Genomic DNA, 21,524 nt, shown 5'->3' with positions numbered 1-21,524 from the left:
CAAGAGGCTCAGCTGAAAGGGGTCCAAGGTCTAAAAAAGTTTGAGAACCACTGCTGTAAAGTAAGTGTTGCGAAGTCTTACATGTAAATAGAACAAGAAATGTTTTCTACAGTAAAGAAATGCAGGTTGTACAGATTTTTTGAATGTGTGTTTTTGTTTTCTTTCCCGAGCGAGCTTCAAGTGGACACTCCATGCACAGCAGCTTTTAGCACTTCTTCATCGGCTTCATTAATGGTGGTCAGAGGTTGTTACCTGGGCTACACCTCTGAATCCCTGTAGAGGTGGGGGAGGAGGGGGATGATCCCAAAGCGGTCATCTCCCCTGGACATTCCCCACCAGCTAGAATATTTGAAGCAGAAGAAAATCTAAACCGCACAACATTTTTTTCCCCAGATTTCTTTGTAGTCACTAACTATTCAACACAATAGACAAAGTCTTGTTTCAGCCTCTGGGCTTTACCCCCCCACCTCACCCCTGTTCTCAATTCCCCTTCCTCCAGTCCCACCCCCACCCTGCTCCCTTGCATCCAAAAATTAAATTTGGTTCATCCTGATGCTGAATGGGCGGGATGTCACTGTTGCTAGGATACATCATCCTGATGGCTGGCTGCTTTTCTTCCAGGCTGGAGAAGAAAAGAGAGGAGAGGAAATGAGTGAGGACACAGGTACGGGAGGTGAAGGATTCAAAGAGCAGAGGAGACAAGGAATCAGGATTCTGGGACAAAAAATAATAAAAACAAGGAAAGAGTTAAAGGGTGTAGAAGAAGAGATGGCAGGGGGATGTAGGATGGAGGAGACATCAAGGTGGCAAAAGTTAAGGAAGGAGAAATTGAGACTTAAATCAAAAGGGTTATTTAAATTTGAAAAGAATTGTGTGTGTGTGTGTGTGTGTGTGTGTGTGTGTGTGTGTGTGTGTGTGTGTCAGTGAGTCGGGGGAGGTGAAGAGCACGTAGTAAAGGAGAGCAGTGCACCACAGGGGATGATCCGGGAAACTCCTCGTGTTTGTTTATGATTATGTAACCTGGCCTCATCTCTGTTATGTCATCATCCTTTTCTCAGACTCCGCCCCCTTGGCATCGTCTTGGCGACGGGCATTGGACTGATGTTTCCAGGCGTGACTCCTCACTCAGTAGGGTTTTACATCCGTGGATACTCAGCACCATGTTCAGCTGTATAAGGAGGTCAGTTCAACATGCTGCATGCATAGACTCAGACTGATCCGTTTGAGCAGAAACAGGACTTGAGTTTCAAATTAAGAGGGAGAAGTTAATTTTTATGACAAAGGCTTTAATCACTCGAACACCTTTAATCTATGAAACAGCAGAGGCACATTAATATTGACATCACCGTTCTGTGGTTTCTGTAAGAGGTGTGTGAGCTGTTGCATAACAACAAGGTTGTGTCAAAAAATATATTTGCATTCAGCGCTTCACATGACGAGTCCTAAAGCACCACGTGCATAAGTGCAAGGCTCTTGAATTATGTAGAAGGTTGTTCAGAGATGAAGTTGGTGTATTATGTTACCTGTAAATACAGTTTCCTTCAGCCAGCTGTGTGGAAGACTTCATTTTGCTGTTTAAATTTGAGCTTTTATGCCTTTTTGGAGATGATAAGACATTTACCTCTGTAACCTCTCACACAACCAACCGAAGCTCTGACACATTGAATCCATACATCAGATCATTTATGACTTGTGCTACAACAGCTTTTAATAAGGCACTACAACACAGTGTATGGACAGACTAAAATGCTCTTTGTTGTGAGTTTCTAAGTGATCTTAAAAAAGTTTCCCTTCTAGATATATGCCTGATTGTAATCCACACTAAAATGAGATTATAAGCGCCAATATTACAGTTTACAGTTTAATTGAAATTGCTACATCCTACCTTCCCGATCAGGTCAAGCAGGACCGGATTGATTTACGGCACGTTGAAGTCTCTATGACAACACACCAGCTTGAAGTATAGTAATGAGAAGAAATATTTGTGTTTTTCTCTGCTGAAAACGATTTCTGTGACTAATTTTGTAGTGATGGTGGACACAGGAGTCTAACTGTTGGACAGAAAAAGGACAGAAGAGCAGAAGAAAGCTAACGTAACTGTGCTGATAAATACCTTACCTCAGCATGTTGTACCCAATAAAATTTTTTCTTGAAATAAAAATGAAATTTCTTTCTTATCTGATCTCCATTAAATTCCAAAACAAACACATGCCTTGCTAAAAGTGATTTGCCACAGTGTGCATGAGACTCCGGGCCACAAGGTGGCGAGGAAGAGCCAAACCAGCACCCCAAAACACTTAATTCTGATTGGTCAAAACCTGGAACAACAGTTATTAATTTGCAAATTTATCAAATAAATCTATACAAAGAGTCAGAGCGACCCTCTGCCTGTTAACACTGTGGTTAAAATGTTAGTGGTAAAATCGCAGCTGGTTAGAGCATCTCTCTTTAATTAGAATATCTCCTTCCTATCAACTTGCTCTATCTTGATCTGCAAGAAGCCTTGTGTGCATGTCTATGTGATGCCTCAGCTGCACAAGTGGGCTCTGCAGAGGATCACTTTGACTGAGCTCTCTGTGCAGGAGGACATTTACAACTCACACATCCACAGGAAGGCTCCCAGCATCTGGAAGCACCCCACTTACCCATGCCATCATCTCTTTGAGCTCCCCTCCATTTGGGGAGGATAAAGGACACCTGCACCTCCAGGCTGAGGAGCAGTTTGATCCCTAGAGCAACAGCAGCTCCACTTTCTCCACGGCTGTTGTTTTACTTTTTATCAAGTTTCTCTCATGCATCACAGAATCTTTTCAGTGCTGCTTTCAAGTTCCTTTAATGTTGTACTGATGGGGAACTGCACATTCACTGCATTATCTTTGAATGCTGTGCATGAAATTTGTCTAAAAATTTCAGCATCTCGGTGTCTGAAAATTCAAAATGGGATAAGGAAGAAGTGATTAAATTTGGAGGTGATCTGGATCACCGTCTGGATCCAGGACTTTTTTTTAAAGGATTCTATATTATTGTGAGATAGGGCCGTTTTCACCATATGTGTATATAACTCCACAATAAATGGTCCGATTGCTTTGCAAAACAAATCAAGACAAGATCACAATGATTTCTGACACGTGTACGATCTAGATCATGGCAATATTCTGGATACTAAGATCACTGTAAGGTAGCAAATTATCATACAAACCTGCAACTAACACCAAATTGTAGCAGACAGTCTGCTGAAAGGGAGTATAACATTAAAGTAGGACTAAAGTGTTGGTGACAATCACAATATGCTTGCAGGAGGTCTGCGCTCTCTGAGTGCTTTTCTAGTTTTGAAATGTTATCCAGCTGTAGATGAAGAGCCGATGTCCTCCAGTTTGGCCAACAGGGGGTGTGTTACATCATCTGAAACCCCTCTGCCCCCTGTGGCTACTGGATCTGCCAGCAGGCTTAAAGGGGTTAACAGACACAACATGAGGTAATGTGCAGTGCTTGCAGTGCAGCAGGGTTGGTGAGGTTGCAGTGGGTGCTGGCTCAGCGTTGTGTTTATCCCCCTGTGGAATCGACAGAGCATAAAAGAACTGCTGCAGCGAGCCGCTCTCATTCACAGACGGATTAGTGGAGCATTTAGTCGTCTTTTTATTATGAATTTCTTTTTTTCCCCTCTTTCACTCCATGCCCTCCAAAACACAGACATGAGCACTCTTATCGAGCGACCTGGCTGACTCGCAGGGCACTGCTGCCCATAAAGCCGGCTCTTTACACTCCCTCCCTGCCTCCTCTCCTCCTCACTAACATCTGGGTCAGAGATAAGAAGATCGTGACATGTAAAAGAGAAAAAATGTACCATGCAAGAATGCAAGAGCAGAATTCACATCACTAACATTCTCTGTAGGGTTGATGTTCTTTTAACTTTTGGAGCATGAAATGAAAATGATGTGAGTGATTGCCTCACACGTCCTCCCCTCTCCTTCACTCTCCATGATGATGATGGGTTTTTCTCCCCTTGTCCAGGTTGGCAGAGCTGCAGCTATTTTTAGAAAGAGGAATTGCTTTGGGGAACCCCTATGAATCCAGCTGCCTGCCTCTCCGTCTTCCCCCTCTCTCTGAGCACTGCACATACTCTCATACACACCTTGAATGCAGATTTGCTGCGGCTCAGGGTATTCCTTCCTGGGTTTTCCTCACACTGTGGTGCATATTTGTATGTAAAGAAGGAAATTTTAGTCACAATCCTGTGCACATTTTGTAGAAAAAGCCTGAAAAATGTATTCTTACACCTGGTAATACAGCCCCTGAACGCCTCTTTGCACAATATGGATCTGCATATGCATTGCATAAAGAGCATCTGTTTGGAGGCATCGTTAGTTATCATGTGAATGGGACAGTTTTTAGCAACAAGAGCAGAGATAACCCATCAGCTGTCTGTCTCTCTGAAAATGTATAGCACCACAGGAGCTTCTGTGCTGCAACAACCAAATCAGCTGCTCACTTGATTTGAGTTTAAAGCTAAACAGCATCGGTTGTTGGGAAATGACGTGCCAACTCCTCCATGGCTGCCACCTTATCAAGGTGAAGGGGTTTGAGTCCCTCAGTGATCCTGGGAGCTATGTTGTCAGGGGCAATCACCCCTGGTAGGGTCTCCCAAGGCAAACTGGTCCAAGGTGAGGGGCCAGACCAAGTGTGATCAAATACCTCATATGATGAGTAATAACAGGAACCAGTTCACCCTGGCCAGAGGGATACTGGAGCCTTGCCCTAAAGCCAGACCTCAGGTTGGGATCCGCAGGTGAGCGCCTGATGGCCGGGCCGTTACCTAAGGGGCCCAGTTGGGCCAAGCCTGAATGGGTGACATGGGTCTATCCTCCTGCGGACCCACCACCTACAGGAAGGGGTCCAGTGCATTGTGGAGTGGACGGCGAAGGCCTTGGCAACCTGATACTTGGTTACAGAAATTTGCTTTTGGGACAAACATGAATGCTCTGGTGGGAAGGAACCTGAGCTGGTATAGGAGGTAGAGAGATCCCAGCTAGATATAGTCAGGCTCACCTCAACGCACAGCTGGGGCTCTGGAATCAACCTTCTTGAGAGGAGTTGGACTCTCTTCTGTTCCGGGGTTGCTCTGGGTGAGAGGCGGAGAGCAGGTGTGCAGTGTGTTGCTGTTCTCTCCAGTGGACAAAAGGGTTGCTTCTTTGCACCTTCGGGTTGGAGAACGGGTATTAACTGTTGTTTGTGATTACGCACCGAACAGCAGTTCAAAGTACTCACTCTTTTTGGAGTCCTTCGGATGGGTGCTGGAAAACGCCCCAACTGTGGACTCCATTGTCCTGCTAGGGAACTTCAACACTAAAGAGGGCAATGACAGGGTGGCTTGGAGGAGCGTGATTGGGAGGAAACGCTTGCCTGATCTGAACCAGAGCAGTGCCCAGTTGTTGGACTTCTGTGCTAGTCACAGTTTGTCTATAATTAACACCATGTTCAAACAAGGGTGTTCATAAGTGCCCCTGGCACTAGGACACCTTAGGTCACAGATCGATGATCGACTTTGTGGTCGTAACGGCTGATTTGCTGCCATATGTTCTGGAGATTTGGGTGTAGAGAGGAGCAGGTCCGTTGTGGTGAAGAGAGAGTTGAGCCAGAAGGCAAGGCTCTCAAGTTACCAGTTATTTTGCATTCTGTCCCTCAACTATGGCCACGAGCTGTGGATAGTGACCGAATTTACAAGATTGCAGATACAAGCGGCTGAAATGAGTTTCCATGCAGGATGTCTGGGCTCAGCCCTCGAGACAGGGTTCAGGGTCAGACATCCAGGAGCCAGATGAGGTGGTTCAGGCATCTGGTGAGGATGCCACCTGGATGCCTCCCTGGGGAGGGGTTCCAGGTATGTCCAGCTGGGAGGAGACCCTGGAGTAGACCCAGGACATGGTGAAAAGATTATATCCCTTGACTGGCCTGGGAACGCCTTGGTATCCCCTCAGAGGAGCTTGTGGAAGTGGCCGGGTACAGGGGCCGTTAGTCTTCCCTGATGGCACTAGACCCAGATAAGCAATGAAAGATGACGATTATATATCGACAAAGGACAGCCTTTCTTTTCCAGCTACGTTGTATGACCATGAGGATTTCCTCAGTGACAGACTACCGTAAATTCAAATGTTGCTCAAACATGAGATGCAGATTATTTGTTTCTATGGATTGATTTGATGTGACGTGTGATAAGGATGTGCCTGGTGCATGCAGTTGAACATTGCTATGTGGTTTGGGTCAACCAAAATCAAGTGTTTTACAGTCAGAACTGAAAGGAATAATGAACAATTATTATAAAATCATAAAATCATTATCAAGTGCTTGCATGGCTGAGAACTCTTTGTATTTTCAGAAACGTGTAATCCCGTTATTGATCTAGGAAGAGATGATCAATGTTTGGGGGTCTGCATGCACAAGAACTACATCACTGCACTTCTCCTCCTAATCCAGAAACATTGCAAGACTGATTCTTTGCATACACTGTCCCTCTCTGTATCCTTAATAGACTCCCCAACCCTGTCTCAGGTTTCCCTCACTTAGCTGTGCATTGCCATAAAAACAAAAGGCGAGATCATCAACACAGCACAATGTGCTCAGATACAGTTTCACCCCTGCAGCATTTCTAACAAAGGCCTCAGACTGTAAGCAAGGAAGGCCTTAACACCCACAGACAGGGCATTGTTTATCTGCTTTGATGACCTTTGACCTTTTGTTGATGCTAGATTAGACAGAGTATTGTCAGGAGATCTTCATGTCTTTGAGTCTCTTTGTTTGTTTTTCTTGTGAACAGCCAGAGATCAAATGGATTCATCTTGCAGCACTTCTCTTCTATTTCGTTGTCCTGTAGTTGTCTCGTCCGACTGTCTTTCCTTTGTTTCCTCGGCGCAGTAAACACACACTGATTACAGATTTTACGTGGGTGTCTGTTGTCTGTTTCCTGTGAGAGATAGCCGAGGACCCAATTAGCGTTTCATCAGTCTAACACCAAGTTGGAACAAAGCATTTCCAAAATAAAGCACGCAGGAAGGTTTGGGTTGATTGTTCGATGATTGTCAGAGCGTGGTCACAGTGATGATAGCATTAAAAAACAACAGAAAGAAATATTATATCTGCTTTCATCCTTCAAAAAACGTGTGATGATTAAACTTCTAAATAAGCTGAATGTCTTTATGTATCACCATTTTTATATCAACAAACTGAATTTGTGTCAAGTAACACTATTGTTGTAAATTTTGTTGGGAGAACTGTGCAGCTATTCTGACCTTATGTTGATCACTCCCTGGAGTCCGGTGATCTGGGGTTAATACCATCGCATTTGACAGTGCTCTGCCAGCTTTTGTGATGGGGCTGCACCTGCATGCTTAACTGGCAGGCAGTAGCTCAAACTGGGAAAACGTTGGTGTTGTCTTAATTCTGTATGATATGTCAGCTTGGCTTTTTGTGATTCACAGTGAAATGCAATTTTTTAAAAATATTTTTGCTTTTTTTTTTTTTTTGCTTTTTTTGTATCAGACAGCTAAAGAGAGATTTGGGGAGACAGGAAGCAAAGGTCTGTAACTAAAGTTGAACCAATGACACACTGAGGAGGGCAACAGCCTACACACAAAATGAGGCACCTTTGCCTAAAGTGCTATGCAGACTAGCACCCCACTCTTCAAAAAAAGCTGAAATCTTAACAAGTGATTTTATCATATTTTCAGTAGAAAATGTCTTTTTAGACTCAATTTGAGCCACATTCACCTGACCAGTCCAGAAAAATGTCTTATTTCAAGTTATTTAAAGACAAAAAACAGGTCTGGATTGATTGTATCAATTAAAAAATTAGCCACTGGAAGAAGAGAAAAGTTTCTTGTATTAAGACATTATTCTAGTTCCAAGCTAATTTTTCTTGGTCCATCGGCCGATTTTTTTTTACTGGTTACAAGCAATTCAGACCTTATTTTTGTCTTTTATTAACTTGAAACAAGACATTTTTCTTGACTGATCAGTTGAATAATTTGGCTCATATTGAGTATAATAGGACATTTTTTACTTCCAATAAGACAGAAAACTGTGACACTGTACCAGGCAATGGACTCACATGCAAGACTCTCAAAGTGGAATTGAGTCAGTCTTTGATCAGTTCACGGGTCCAAACACAAAGATCAATAACCAGGCAGAAGTATCTAAAAATGGCAGGCAAAACAAGGTCTAGGTTCAAAAACTGGGTTGGAAACTGTTAGGGCTTATTCAAGGCGCAGGAGTAGTGAACACGTTGACGGAGAAACAAACTGACAAGGAAGGGAAGGAACAGGGGAGGACTAAATACACCAGGGAAAGGGAGACAACAGGCACAGGTGAAACACATGAGGTAATCACAGACTTGGGAGACAGACAGGAGGAGGTGACCTGAAACAACACACAAGGTAAGTAACAAAATAAAACAGGAAGCACAAGACGAGATACCAGGATGATTGAAAACAAAACTAGAGACTTCACAAACCCTGTAGACATGACAAAAACTCTTGTTAAGATTTCAGTTTTTGCGTTGAACATTCAATTAGTTTCCCATTGAGACTAAAAACTTATAAAAACTCAAAAGTCAGTAAAATACTTAATAACTCAGGATAATTTTTCCATCCAACAGTTTCAAATCAAGATTTGTTTTCATTCTACAAAGCTCCTACTGACTTTCCTTTCTGTCTCTACACCTTCCAGGTGATCTACTCACTTCCACCACTTTTCTCATTTATCTCCTCTGTGTGAAAATATATCAGTGATAGTTGAACACTGGGATATTTTGTTCTTTATTCTAACTGTTGTTTTTCCAGACTTGGGACACTCAGTTTGGACCCACGATGATCCTCTCCAAAGAAGTTTGAGGACTGACTTGACCTCACACTGCTCTGCCTCGAAACACGCAGTGAGTGTTTCAGTGATTTTGAAATCTCAATGTTAATTCTAACAAATGCTGGTTCTTTCAACTGAAGTCATGCCTTCTTTCAAGTTTCTCAGGGAACAAAAAAAAATTTGTTGGCTAGATGTTTCTTGCATGTTTCTTAAAGTCATCATGTTTTTGCTTTTGCTACTCTAAGATTTGGTATAAACATGTCGTCACATCACACTGAGAGTGGATATCTGTCAGACAAACAGCCTCTCTTGTCTCTATTTCTTGCTGCTGTCTCAGTCTGCATTAGTGCAGCTAAAAATAGAAGACTCACTTTCACATCTCCGGTGAAAACTGATTTCTTTAGTGTTTGAGGTGTTGACAGATCTTTTGTGATCATGGTTGGGTTTTTTTTTGTCTCACCTGCACAGTCATGCCTCGTCACTAATACAAAATAAGCTTCATAATTCTTCCTCTAATATCCTGATTCAGTTCAAAGCGTTTAGCCTTTTGCTCTTCCACTGCCACCGGAGACGCCCACTGAGAGCTCCCCCGTGGAACAGACACAGACATGAACACCTCTCTTCAAGATAATGAACCTTTTGAATGATCTGGGTCATTTGTTCTGATGTGATTTTGGAAAGGTTTAACCTCGGTGTGCAAAGAGCTGCATGACTCGTAACTTTATTTGCATGCGCTGTCAGAGGGACTGACAGCTAAAACAACAGAGGGGGAGGAGGAGGAGGAGAGGAGGTGATGCTGCTGGTGAAGAAAGGAAAGGGAGGTGGGAGGAGGAGGGTAATCAAAGGAAGCTGGCGATGACTCAGAGATTTTGAGGCGCTGCCTCCTCTGGTTGCCAGCCTGTCTGTCCCTCCATCTGTCTGTCTTTCTGTCTTTCTGTCTGTCTTTGTGGCTAACAATCTACTGGCTCCACAGCAGAGGAGTCAAGTAACAAAGTAAAAACACTTTGTTACCTTACTTAAGTAGAAATTTGCTGTATTAATACTTTTCTGGAGTAATTATTTTCTAGCGGACTTTCTACTTCTACTCTTTACATTTTTAGATAAATATCCGTACTTTCTACTCCCTGCACTTTTAAAATAGCCGTGTTACTCCTGTTTCATTTCGGCTTGTTTTTATTCCAGTCTGTCATCAAAACAAACAAAGAAACAAAAAAAAAAAAACACAAACACAAAAATAAAAACGGGCACAAAAAATACAACATATCCAGATAAATTTTGCAATCCGGATAGAGTAAATTGGACTGTGGTTGGATGACAGGTATACATGTAAAACTGGCTGAGTATGAGCAAGAACCAGAACAACAAGGCACAGTGAAGTTAATGCTAGAACTAGCTCTATGGTCACTATGGCTTTTAGAGCGCACTTTAGGCCCCTGTGGCGCGGCCTAAGCTTTTGTCCTTGTTGGCATTTGTACCCCTTACACTTTTACTTCTATACTTTTAGTTTTGAAACAAGTACTTTTTTAATACTTTATTGTGTCTGTTGGTGTCATTAACACAATGATATATATCTTAATGTTTCAGACAATACTGACACATTTTTCCCTTCCTTTTTTTTGTGCCCACCACCCAGACAGAATATGATACATACATAAACAATTGATACTCCATCTATCCATCCACTTATCCTGTTTAGGGTCGCGGGTGGCTGGAGCCTATCCCAGCTGTCATTGGTCGAGAGGCGGGGTACACCCTGGACTGGTCGACAGCCAATCACAGGGCTGACATAGACAGATAACCATTTACGCACACACTCACACCTAGGGACAATTTAGAGTGTTCAGTTAATCTGGTGAGCATGTTTGTGGACTGTGGGAGGAAGCCGGAGTACGCGGAGAGAACCCACGCATGCATGGGGAGAACACGCAAACTCCACACAGAAAGGCCCACTAGCCAAGCTGGGAATTGAACCGGTGACCTTGATGTGAGGCTGCAGCGCTACCCGTTGCGCCACCGTGCAGCCCTCAATTGATACTCATAGGATCATAATATCATAATAATGGATAAATAATACAATTCCAAATTCATTGTACATACTTGGCAGCGGCTTTCCATATACATCCTTACATTGGGTTTACATTCAAAACATGTATTTCTATGATTTATGTATCGTTGAAACAGAGTATATCATCAAAGGCAGAAGACAACTAACCATTATATATACATAAAAACATTGAAAAATAAAAGTAGATATATTAATTAAATAAATAAATTAGCTTTCTACATCATTTGTCAGATTTATTCATATTTGAAACAAGTACTTTTACACCTTTAACTTAAGTAAAAAGCTCAAGTTGATACTCCAACTTCTACAAGTCTTTTTAAACCCTGCTATCTATTCTTCTACTTGAGTGGTAAATGTGACTACTTTTGACACCTCTGCTCCACAGCTTCTTATCAAACACCTCTGTTGATCTCATGTGGTCATGTGTGACACAGAGGGACACATGGATCATTTTAGAGGTCGGAATTACTTAGAAATGTTGATCTAACCTTCGATCGTAGGCTAAAAGTAAAAGAAAGAAGGCAGAAGTAGATAATGTTCACATAACGGTAAACAGGATTCAACCACACATTCACAAACACATAAACACTGAATAACAGGCATTATCTCATCTGTTACAGCTAAAGAGATTGTGTAAGTGAGCAAAGACTCATAGTCACTGATGGGAACTTGAATCTGTGAACTTTATGTATTTACAAACAGGAACAGAGTCGTGTTTTAATGTAGGTAGCTAAACACAACATCCACTAAAAACGCTAAGTCAGTGAAGAAACATCAATCACTTTTGAACAATAAACATACCTCATGTTATCTGCCACCTGCAGCTGAGACTCTGCTGACTAATGACACAAACCTTGTATAACCCCACTTTAAGAAATGTTCTGCAGTGTGTCTGCTGGACTGACAGGTGCCTCAGTAGATCACTCCGTGCTGCAGCTGCAAGTTTTCTGAAGCAGTCAGATCTGGTTCCATCAAACTCATCAAAAAATGTGGTGAGCAGTAAAACCAAAGGCCAATGTAGAACGCTTTTTAAAGAACAGAGGCAAAAAGGAGAAAAAGGTGAATGCAGTGGGCTCTTGTCACTTAAGAGGGCACCGAGTTCCACATGCTTTTCAGGGCACTTTAGTGCTCTTGCAATTTTGCTCACAAGACAGTACTTAACTGCATGTTTTCACTCCCAAGAGGGCACCATGATGTCATAAACGATGTTTTGGCCCATTTCCTGATAAAAGACAACGTTCATTTAGAGACACACTTTCTGATGCATGTTTATTCACACTTCACAGGTTCTGATTGAGTCGTGTTGTTATCGTTTCCACCTCTGTTTATGTGACCGAGTCGACAACCTGTGCAAGCAGGAAATGGTGTTATTCTCAGCTCTGCTGCTGTCTGAGCTGTTTGACAACAAACCCCTGCCCCTGTCTGGATCCTAAATCACTGACGTGTTCAGAACTGTTTTTTTTTTTTTTTTATTAGAGAAATTTGCTGTACACAAGGCTCTGCCGGCGCTTAGTTTTGCTAGTTTTCTGCTTCTTAAACTTCCTCTGATTATCATTTCTAAAACTTTTGGAATGTGTAATGAGTCTAATTTTTTCTTTGTGATGATACATTTTGCACAAAGGATGGAAAAGCTTTAGATGTAAGATGTGTACAAGTGTGAGGTAAAAGCCTTCCTAAAACCGTCCATAAATGTAAGAGACAAAGAAACCAAACGCTGACACATGCACTGATGTGTCACTTGTCTTTTTATGGCAGCTGGTGCAGCCTTTAGGAGCAACCTCAGAAACTTTACACTGAGACTGAATGGATCGTGACCAACAAGGGCAGACAATCTGATCAGGAAACATGCCTCTAAAGGCAGAAATGATGCATCTTTATAAACCCACAAAAATTATGCAATACAATGAATAATGTTAAAAATGAGTTCTGAAATATACAGGGAGCCATACATGCCCTTTGGCCTGTCTGACTAAGGTAGGGAGGGTTTGGTTCTGTGCCTTTTTGCTTTAAGGGGCTGTGAGAAGTTTGAAGTAATCTTGAAAACGTCTCCCTTCAAGATATATGCCTGATCGTAATTCACACTTTAAAATGAGATTATCAGCGCCAATACTGCTGGTTACAGTTTTTTTTTTTTTATTTCTACTTCTTAGCTTCCAGTTTGGGTCGACCAGAACCGGATTGATTCACAGCATGTCTAGGTCTCTATCACAACACCACGCCGTCTGACGCAGTTAAGTGATGACAAGAGATAAAACACAGAGATCTTTATTTTTCTCTGCTAAAAACACTTCCTGTGATTAATTTTGTAGTGATGGTGGACACAGGAGCCTAACTGTCAGACAGAAAAAGGACAGAAGAGAAAAAGAAAGCTAAACTGAAGAGTGATACAGCCCAAGCTAAAGGCTAATTAGCCTTTAGCTCAGGCTGTATCAATTTATAACACAGGAGCTAAACTGTTTGTGATAATGTTCATTCCAACCCACAGTCAGCAGTTATTCTGCAGTGGTCTGTTCAAACTTGAGAGTCTATCAATAAAATGAAGAGTGAGGTTACGTTAGCTCTGCTTGGTAGATGACTGGCAGGACATAGCTAACCAGGATTTACTAACGTTACACATTACGGACTTGTCTTTGGGCACCAGACTGCCAGCTACGCTAAATATAAACGGCTACTAAACTACTTACAAACTGACAGTGTTTACTTGTCACGTTAGCCTACAGATGCTAACATATAGCGGGCTGCAAAAATGTCTGCTTAATGTAACGTTTCAAACCGTAGCACCACGTAAATTTTATTGATAAATATCTTACCTCAGCGCATTGTATCCAGTAAAAAGTTGTCTTGAACAAATAAAATTTGTTTTGATTCGATCTCCATTTTATTCCAAAACAACAGTAATTTACAACAGTGTGTGGATACTCCAGGCCACAAGGTGGCGAGGGAGTTCAATTAAAACAGATCCTCCTCATAGCAACTTTAAGAGCAGGTTTTGCACAAGTCACACATCATGGTTTAATGCACATCCAATGAGAAACAAATATTTTTTGTAGTTTTATGTCATGGGAAATGTTCTCAACAAATGCAGCAGTAACATTGTTTATCAGAGACTGAGAGTTTGTCCTTAAAGGAGATTTAAATAAATCAGAAGAAGACAGAAAAGCGTCTTATGTTAAAGACGGATAAACAAATGTGATGTAAAATGTATAAATCTCTGGCACCGTCAGTGGAGCGCTGTTAGCTAACAATCGATGGCAGGATGACTCAGTGGGATAGAGGAAGTCCATGTGGGAGGAAAGGTTAAACGAGGACGCTGCCGAGAGCTTTTGGACTGGGAAAGCTTTTCATTACTGAAGCTCCAGATGCTTCTCATACAGAGCACACCGGCGACACACTGCTCCCCCAATGTCTGGATTAAAGAAACGAGAGATTAATTTGATTGAAATGAGTAATTTCTTTTTTTAACAGCAGATGTTGTCAACCATCAGGAAATTTGGGTAGGCCGAGGGTTTCAGGTTGCTGTAATCACCGCGGAGGAACTGATTAAATGAAAGGTCAATACTGTCTGTGAGGGAGCAGAGATCACAGCTGCCCACGTCTGTGGAAAGCTCCTGGAGCTGGCAAGAAAGAAGCTGAATCTCTACCAGAGAGAGACATCGCTGACATCTTTGGAGAAAGAGCTTTTGAAGGAAGTGGGTGATGTGTGCACGTCTTTAAATCAGTATTTAGAGGAGGATGTGGGATCCAGAAATAAACTTGGCTACTTCTTTTTTTCTGATGTCATTGTGGCTCTCTTTTGATAAACAAGCAATGTGCGTGTACAGAAGGACCATGAAACCTCAGAATTTCTCAGTAATCTTCTCAGAGTGAAAACACATGATTTCTGTTGTGTTTGCATTATATTCAGCGGAGGATTAAGGTTTTCATAGGTTCCTAGGCTCCTCTTTTTGTTGCCCCCCTTATAGATCATGCTGTCCCACAGGCAAACACTCCAGGCAGTGTTGCCAGACCTCAGGATGCAAATAAACAACCAGATCTAAGGAAACAAGCCCAAAAGAAACCCAACAGGTGACTTGCCACATTGTGTAAAGACCTCTTGATTAGAGTATAAATATTTATTTTTGTACCCAGTAGATTGGCAGTAAACACAGTCAACCTAAAAGCATTGACTATTATTTTTTTAATTTTGATTAAAAGAAAATACATGCACATTATGCATAAATAACAGCAAGTTGACAATAAACAGTCAATGTAAAAACTTTAAATGATTCAAATTTACAGCAACCACACTTAAAAAAAAATCAAGCCAAAAAACCTACTGACCGCAACTGACAAGATTTGCAAGCAACTTTACAGAAAAACAAACTCAAAGTCACTGATAATAAGCAGACTTGGCAACTATGGTGACACCACCAACACAAGTAAACAAATCGTCGATTGGATAGGTAGCATATGTAAATTTCCAAAACTAGTCTAACCAGTCAGAGAGCACATGTGGGGCCCCTAAGCTGCAGCCTAGGTAAACCTGTGCATTAATCCGCCCCTGGTTAGGTGATATTATATTCTACTAAAACCATTGTCTGTGGCCCAAAGAAACAAAGAGAAATGGTTATCAGTCATCTTCAGACTCTCTCTCTAAATGTGAGTAACCAGGTTAGAAATCTAGGGGTGATATTGGACTCACAAATGAGTTTTAAAAGCCACAACAAATCAAGAACATCAGCAGCTTTTTACCATCTTAAAACCCTTGCCAGGATTATGGGAATAGTGTCTAAACCTGACTTAGAGAGACTGATTGATGCGTTTGTCTCCAGCAGGTTAGATTACTGTAACAGCCTGCTCACTGCACACTCTAACGGGCTGTAAGACAGCTGCAGTACATCCAGAACACTGCTGCTTAGGTCCTGACCAGAACCAGGAAATATAACCATATAAGTCCAGTTCTCAGGTTTCTGCACTGGCTTCTTGTGGCTCAGAGACTAGACTTTCAAACAGCTCTGCTTGTTTACAAGTCTCTTCATGGTTAAGCACCAAAGTACATCTTGGACTAACCCTAACCTAAACCCTTAACCCTAACCCTAACTTTAAAACAGCTCTGCTTGTTTACAAGTTTCTTCATGGTTAAGCACCAAAGTACATCTCGGACTAACCCTAACCTTAACCCTTAACCCTAACCCTAACCACTAACCCTAACCTTAACTTTTAACCCTAACCCTAACCACTAACCCTAACCTAAACCCCCAACCCTGACCACTAACCCTAACCTAAACCTAAACCCCCAACCCTAACCCTAACCTAACCACTAACCCTAACCCTAACCTAAACCCTTAACCCTTAACCCTAACCTAAACCCCTAACCCTAACCCCCAACCCTAACCACTAACCCTAACCTAAACCCCTAACCCTGACCACTTACCCTAACCCTATCCTAAACCCTTAACCCTAACCCTAACCCCTAACCCTGACCACTAACCCTAACCCTAACCTAAACCCTTAACCCTAACCCTAACCCCTAACCCTGACCACTAACCCTAACTTAAATGCCTAACCCTAACCCAAACCCTAACCACTAACCCTAACCTAAGCCTCTAACCCTAACCCTAACTTTTTACCCTTAACCCTAACCACTAACCCTAACCTAAGCCTCTAACCCTAACCCTACCTTTTTACCCTTAACCCTAACCCTAACCCTAACCCCTAACCCCAAATCTAACCTAACCGTAACCACTAACCCTAACCTAAGCCTCTAACCCTAACCCTAACTTTTTACCCTTAACCCTAACCCTAACCCCTAACCCCAAATCTAACCTTACCCTAACCACTAACCACAACCCCAACCCTAACTGCTAACTGCTAGACCCTGCCAGAACCATATGAACCAACTTGGTCTCTGAGAACCTCAGGGAGGGTCTCCTGCAGGTGCCCAGAGTCAGGACTAAACATGGTGAGGCTGCATTCCAGTTTTATTCCTCTAAAATCTGGAACAGTCTTTCAGGAGATGTGAGACAGGCCTCAACTCTGACACTGGGCTTACATCTGCACCTCTACCTGTCTGTATTTTCATCGTCCACCACGTGTTGTGTTCACTTTAAAAGCCATGCAGCAGCCTGCAGGTTTGCATTGTTCAGCAGACACTCTGGATGTATCATGAGAGCGCTCTGACGGCCAGAACCAGTGAACACAGGCGTGAAAACAGCCTCTGATAATGACCCCGCGCTCTCTGTGATTAAACCAGCCGATGTGGCGTTTTTCATTGAACCTGAGGATTAGAAGCCAGTTGTCCCTCTTCTCCTCAGAGGCCCTGCCTTCTCTCTGTCTGTCTGTCTATCTGTCTCTCTGTGGACAATCACTCTCACACTGACCCTGTGATGCTGCACTTCAGATTAGGTCAGAATTTTAGTTCAGCAATGAGAAGGGTCAGAAACTGAAGTTACAGTCAACAAGTTGACAGGAAACAAGTTGACATCCATTATAGCTGAGGATGACTGGTGACATCATGCATCTGAGGGCAGACCCACTCCAGGTCTGTGCAGGAGGTCAAGCTCCCTTTTCCAACAAACAGACACAAATTCCCCAAATCTGTATTTTTAAAGAAATTGACAAAATTGGGCACAAACTTCAAAAATTAGCAAAATCTTAAAAAAAGAGGAATTTTAATGATTTCCCCCGTTTTTCTTTTCTTTCTCTTTTTTTAATCTGTATTTTCTTCTAGATTTTTTCTTTTTGTAGATTTAGTTATCTTCCCATGGCTGTAAAACTTGAGGTTAGCCACAGGTGCATGGAAAGTCGGTGGGCTGTTGATGTTGTAGAAGGTGAAGTAGAGCAGTGCTAGACTTTAGTGACAGATGTGATGATTATTTAGTTCAACAAATTGTTAACACATGATTTTATTTAGTCTCAATGTCTTTAATCATCAATACCCTCTGTAAGAGAATTAAAAATTCTTTACTTCAGTAATATTTTTTTAAAGCTACAAAGAGCCCCTCTGAAGGAGTCAAAGAGCCACATGAAGCACCAGAGCTATAGGTTGAGGGCCCTTGTGTTAAAATGCAAAAGCAAAAACATGAATGGAAAAGCTACAACACAACAGAAGAACCTCTGAAGTTTTAAGAGTTTAACTTAAACTCTGTTCTAACAGACTGTTATCCTGACGAAGACAGAAAAGTTGTGAAAGTAAATAAAACTTTTCCTTTTTAACTTTAGCTCTAATAAATAAAGCGTCGTCGGGGTCTCACCTTGTAATATCCTTTGTGGTACTTATATTTCAAGATTTACAGATAATGTGTCTTCTTATATTTATGCTTTAAGAATCAGTCATGCCATAACATTAGCATCATAGCTGAAGAAAAAAGACCCAGATGTTGGGATAAAAGTTTTTTGGTTACCTCTGTTAACCTCTGTTGTTGCTGTACTTCTGTTGTCTTCAGGCTTTTTCAAATAGTCTGACACCAACAGGCCACTGTACTTTATGATCTCCACTGCAGACAGCCAGCAGAAGGAGCTGTAAAGGTTTGGGCTTCACGCAGGACAGGTGTTGCTCTGTTCATTGTTTTTGATAAAAACGTTAAATGTGTATGTTGACAGTGTGCCTTTTAAACACTATTGACATTGTGATGTATCACATAGTGCACAGCACTTTTCAGTGTGATAGCTCACGGTCTGAATACTGACAGGTTAAGGACAGGTTAGCCTACTTATGTAACTGTGTTGTATACTTAGAGCTGAAATGTACACACGGCAGGTCTGAGTTTTCAGAGCAGCTGGATGTTCTGATTACTTGTTTTCTCAGCTGTCATCTATTTTTTACCCTTTGGTTGAGATTGTCTGAAAAAAAATGTCTGTTGTGTGATGGTTTGTCCTCCCTGCTACCACTCTCATCCCTTGTGAAATAGTATGTCACTACACCTGGATACGGCGCTGGTCAAGTCAGAGCTGGACTTTGCATGAGCACCAACAAACTTAGTGCAAGTCTGGCATAAAAGTCAGTAAATGTAGTCATTTTTCTAATTTCCTACATTTTTCAGCCTTCATGATGGCTCATCTTTGTTTCATAGTGTAATGAGATTTTAACAGTTTGTGAGCCATGCCTAGGTAAAAGGAAGGCCAGCTGCTGTTATTGTCTTAAAGGTTCTGAATGGATTCATGTGTCTGTAGAGCTGCTTATAGATGAGCCTTGGCACTCCAGCGTTCACAGCTAATGGATTCACGAGTGGCTCTGTAAATAGGCCATGGCACAGGAGCCGGCCAATGCAGCCGCCAGCTCATGAATAATTCATGAAGGTAAAATTTGAAAAATCACTTCCGGCTTCGAGGAGGCTTCACTCAAACTGAACGCTTACTATGAGAAGGTCAGACACACACATCCTCTACCAGAGCAGAAATATTTCTATTCAGCTGATTCTTCAGAGCTCCTAAAATGAGTTTGTGTGTCATCGCTTCCTGTCGCCAACAAATTATTCCTGGCTTCATTTTCTGGTTCTTTATTTGCTCTGATATGTGAGGGCTTTAGAGAGGGACAGACATCTGGAGACTGAACCTCCAGAGCTTTTTTAATCCTCTTTGAGTATTTGCGACTCAATATTCCTGTTATATCTCCACTGGTACATTTTGTGCATCACATTAAATGAAGTACGATTTCATTCCCTTTGTCATTTCAGGGATCTGAAGCAGTCATTTTATGTTTTCATCACATTCTGTTCTCGCTGTCCTGCAGGCTGTGTTCACTCCAAACATCCTGAATTTTATTTTTTTATTATCTGAGATATTCTCAGTCATACTGCACAGCCTGTGTCACAGATTATGTTAGCAGAGGGGGGTTTACAGGAGGGAGGCTCGGTTACTCCACTGCTGGTGAGTGTGCCGACACATTGTAGTGACAGTGGTGAACTGGATTACGGAGCAGCTTGACAGCACCAGCCAGAGCTCTGGAAGAGACGCTTTTTCATTTCACTGTAGGGCTATTTTAAGCACAGACAGAGAGAGAGGGAATGACATGAGTCTTTTAATGAAAATTGACGACGTAACTGAAGTTATGACAGAGGAAGATTGAACCCCTTCTGTTTTTCACTATGTCCCCAGCATGTGATTTCACTTTCAGATTTTTATGTAAAGCTAAATTTTCTCTCTGTAAGTGTGCTGCAGTTCTTGTGTTGAACCCTCAAGAGCTTTTCTAATGTATACACAACTCTCTGCGTGCATCTTACAGCATCCTCTGGTGCATCGTCCACTGAAAAACTGCAGAGAAATCCATATTATGAACTGAAATTAGATCCTTTAAACACACGCGCTCATAAACACATCACTAACTTCCATCCGTACATGAGGAGCCCAACCCACATTGTTTTTATAACAGGTGTGATAAAAATCCGTAAGCCTGATAATGGTAACTCTTATTGTAGGGGTTGCCTGAATGTGTATTTTTTTTTACTGTGCTGTAAGTTTCTCATTGCTCAAGGCAAATTGCCCCCCAGAAACAACCCAGCATATCTGAAGCTTTTATTCTTCAAAAGTGATTCTATTTTTTTCTTTTTCCAGGAAATGTTTAAATGACTCAAGTGACTCATCCTGCTCTTTGGCTGCACTTTCTTAGGTTTCTATGCATGTATAAATTCTGTAAATTACAGTTCAGAGCTCAGTTCATAAATAAGCTATACTGCAGCAGAATATCCATGTTTAAGCAGCACACTTCAAGCAGTTTCAAGAGAGTGTAGAGGTTTCAGTCACACACCTCAAAAATGAATTCTAAGCAAGTGTTCAGGAATTATATCCAGCAGAAATCATTGTACATAGTTAGTTGTCATGCCTTGACTTTCTTTGTTTTCTTTGAATTGCTAATTGCTTTATCCTGTATACTTCTTTGTGTTTATTAGTGATCAGTGCCCTGTGTTTTTGTATTCTCTGTTTGTGTTTCAGTTGAGTCTTATTTTCTAGCTCTGGCTTCCCATGTTTCTATTTTAGCTCTTGTGCATTTCCCTCCCATTAGTTTCACCTGCGTCCTATTTCTGTTACCCTGCATGCATATGTGTGAGTGTTTCTTCTTGTTTTTGTCAGTTAGTCCTCTCTTTTCATATTGTGCCATGTTCCAATGTGTGCCAGTGTTTGTCCTCGTAATTGACCAAGTTACTTTTAAATTTCTGTTTGTGTTTTTGTAGTTTTGGCTTCTGTTAAAAAATTCTTGAGTTATTACACAGTTAGGTCCTCCTTTTTGTTTGTTAAGCTACAAAACGTGAGCCTCGTTCACAAACAAGTCCACAAAAAGACTCTTATTTTAAGATAACAAAAGACAAAAATGATGCCTGAATTTCTTGTATCATAGCATATCATATCAAATCACTTAATTAATATCATATCGTATCATATCATATCACATCATATCATATCATATCATATCATATCATATCACATCATGTCATTTATATCACATCATATTATATCATATCATATCATATCGTATCATAGCAAGTTACTTGATTTTTACCATATGATATTGAATCATATCATATCATATCATATCATATCATATCATATCATATCATATCATATCATATCATATCATATCATATCATACCATATCATATCATATATCATGTCATATCAATTATATCATAGCATA

The 21,524-nt window shown here is 41.5% G+C and overlaps 1 long non-coding RNA gene across 1 annotated transcript; it reads left to right on the top strand.

The window, feature by feature from the left end:
- Window positions 1–592: 592 nt before the first annotated feature.
- Window positions 593–8,923, top strand: LOC141810332 (uncharacterized). The gene is made up of 3 exons (XR_012600080.1): window positions 593–664; window positions 1,059–1,180; window positions 8,832–8,923. It is a non-coding gene; the product is annotated as an uncharacterized LOC141810332 (long non-coding RNA).
- Window positions 8,924–21,524: the final 12,601 nt, after the last annotated feature.

Source organism: Halichoeres trimaculatus, unplaced genomic scaffold, assembly GCF_033239565.1.
Source record: "Halichoeres trimaculatus isolate MK-OKI-2021-1 unplaced genomic scaffold, fHalTri1.1 fHalTri1_scaffold_21, whole genome shotgun sequence".
In the NCBI taxonomy this organism is placed as follows: domain Eukaryota; kingdom Metazoa; phylum Chordata; class Actinopteri; order Labriformes; family Labridae; genus Halichoeres; species Halichoeres trimaculatus.
Note: the sequence above shows the minus strand (reverse complement) of the source record. Positions and strands in the feature narration are given on the sequence as shown.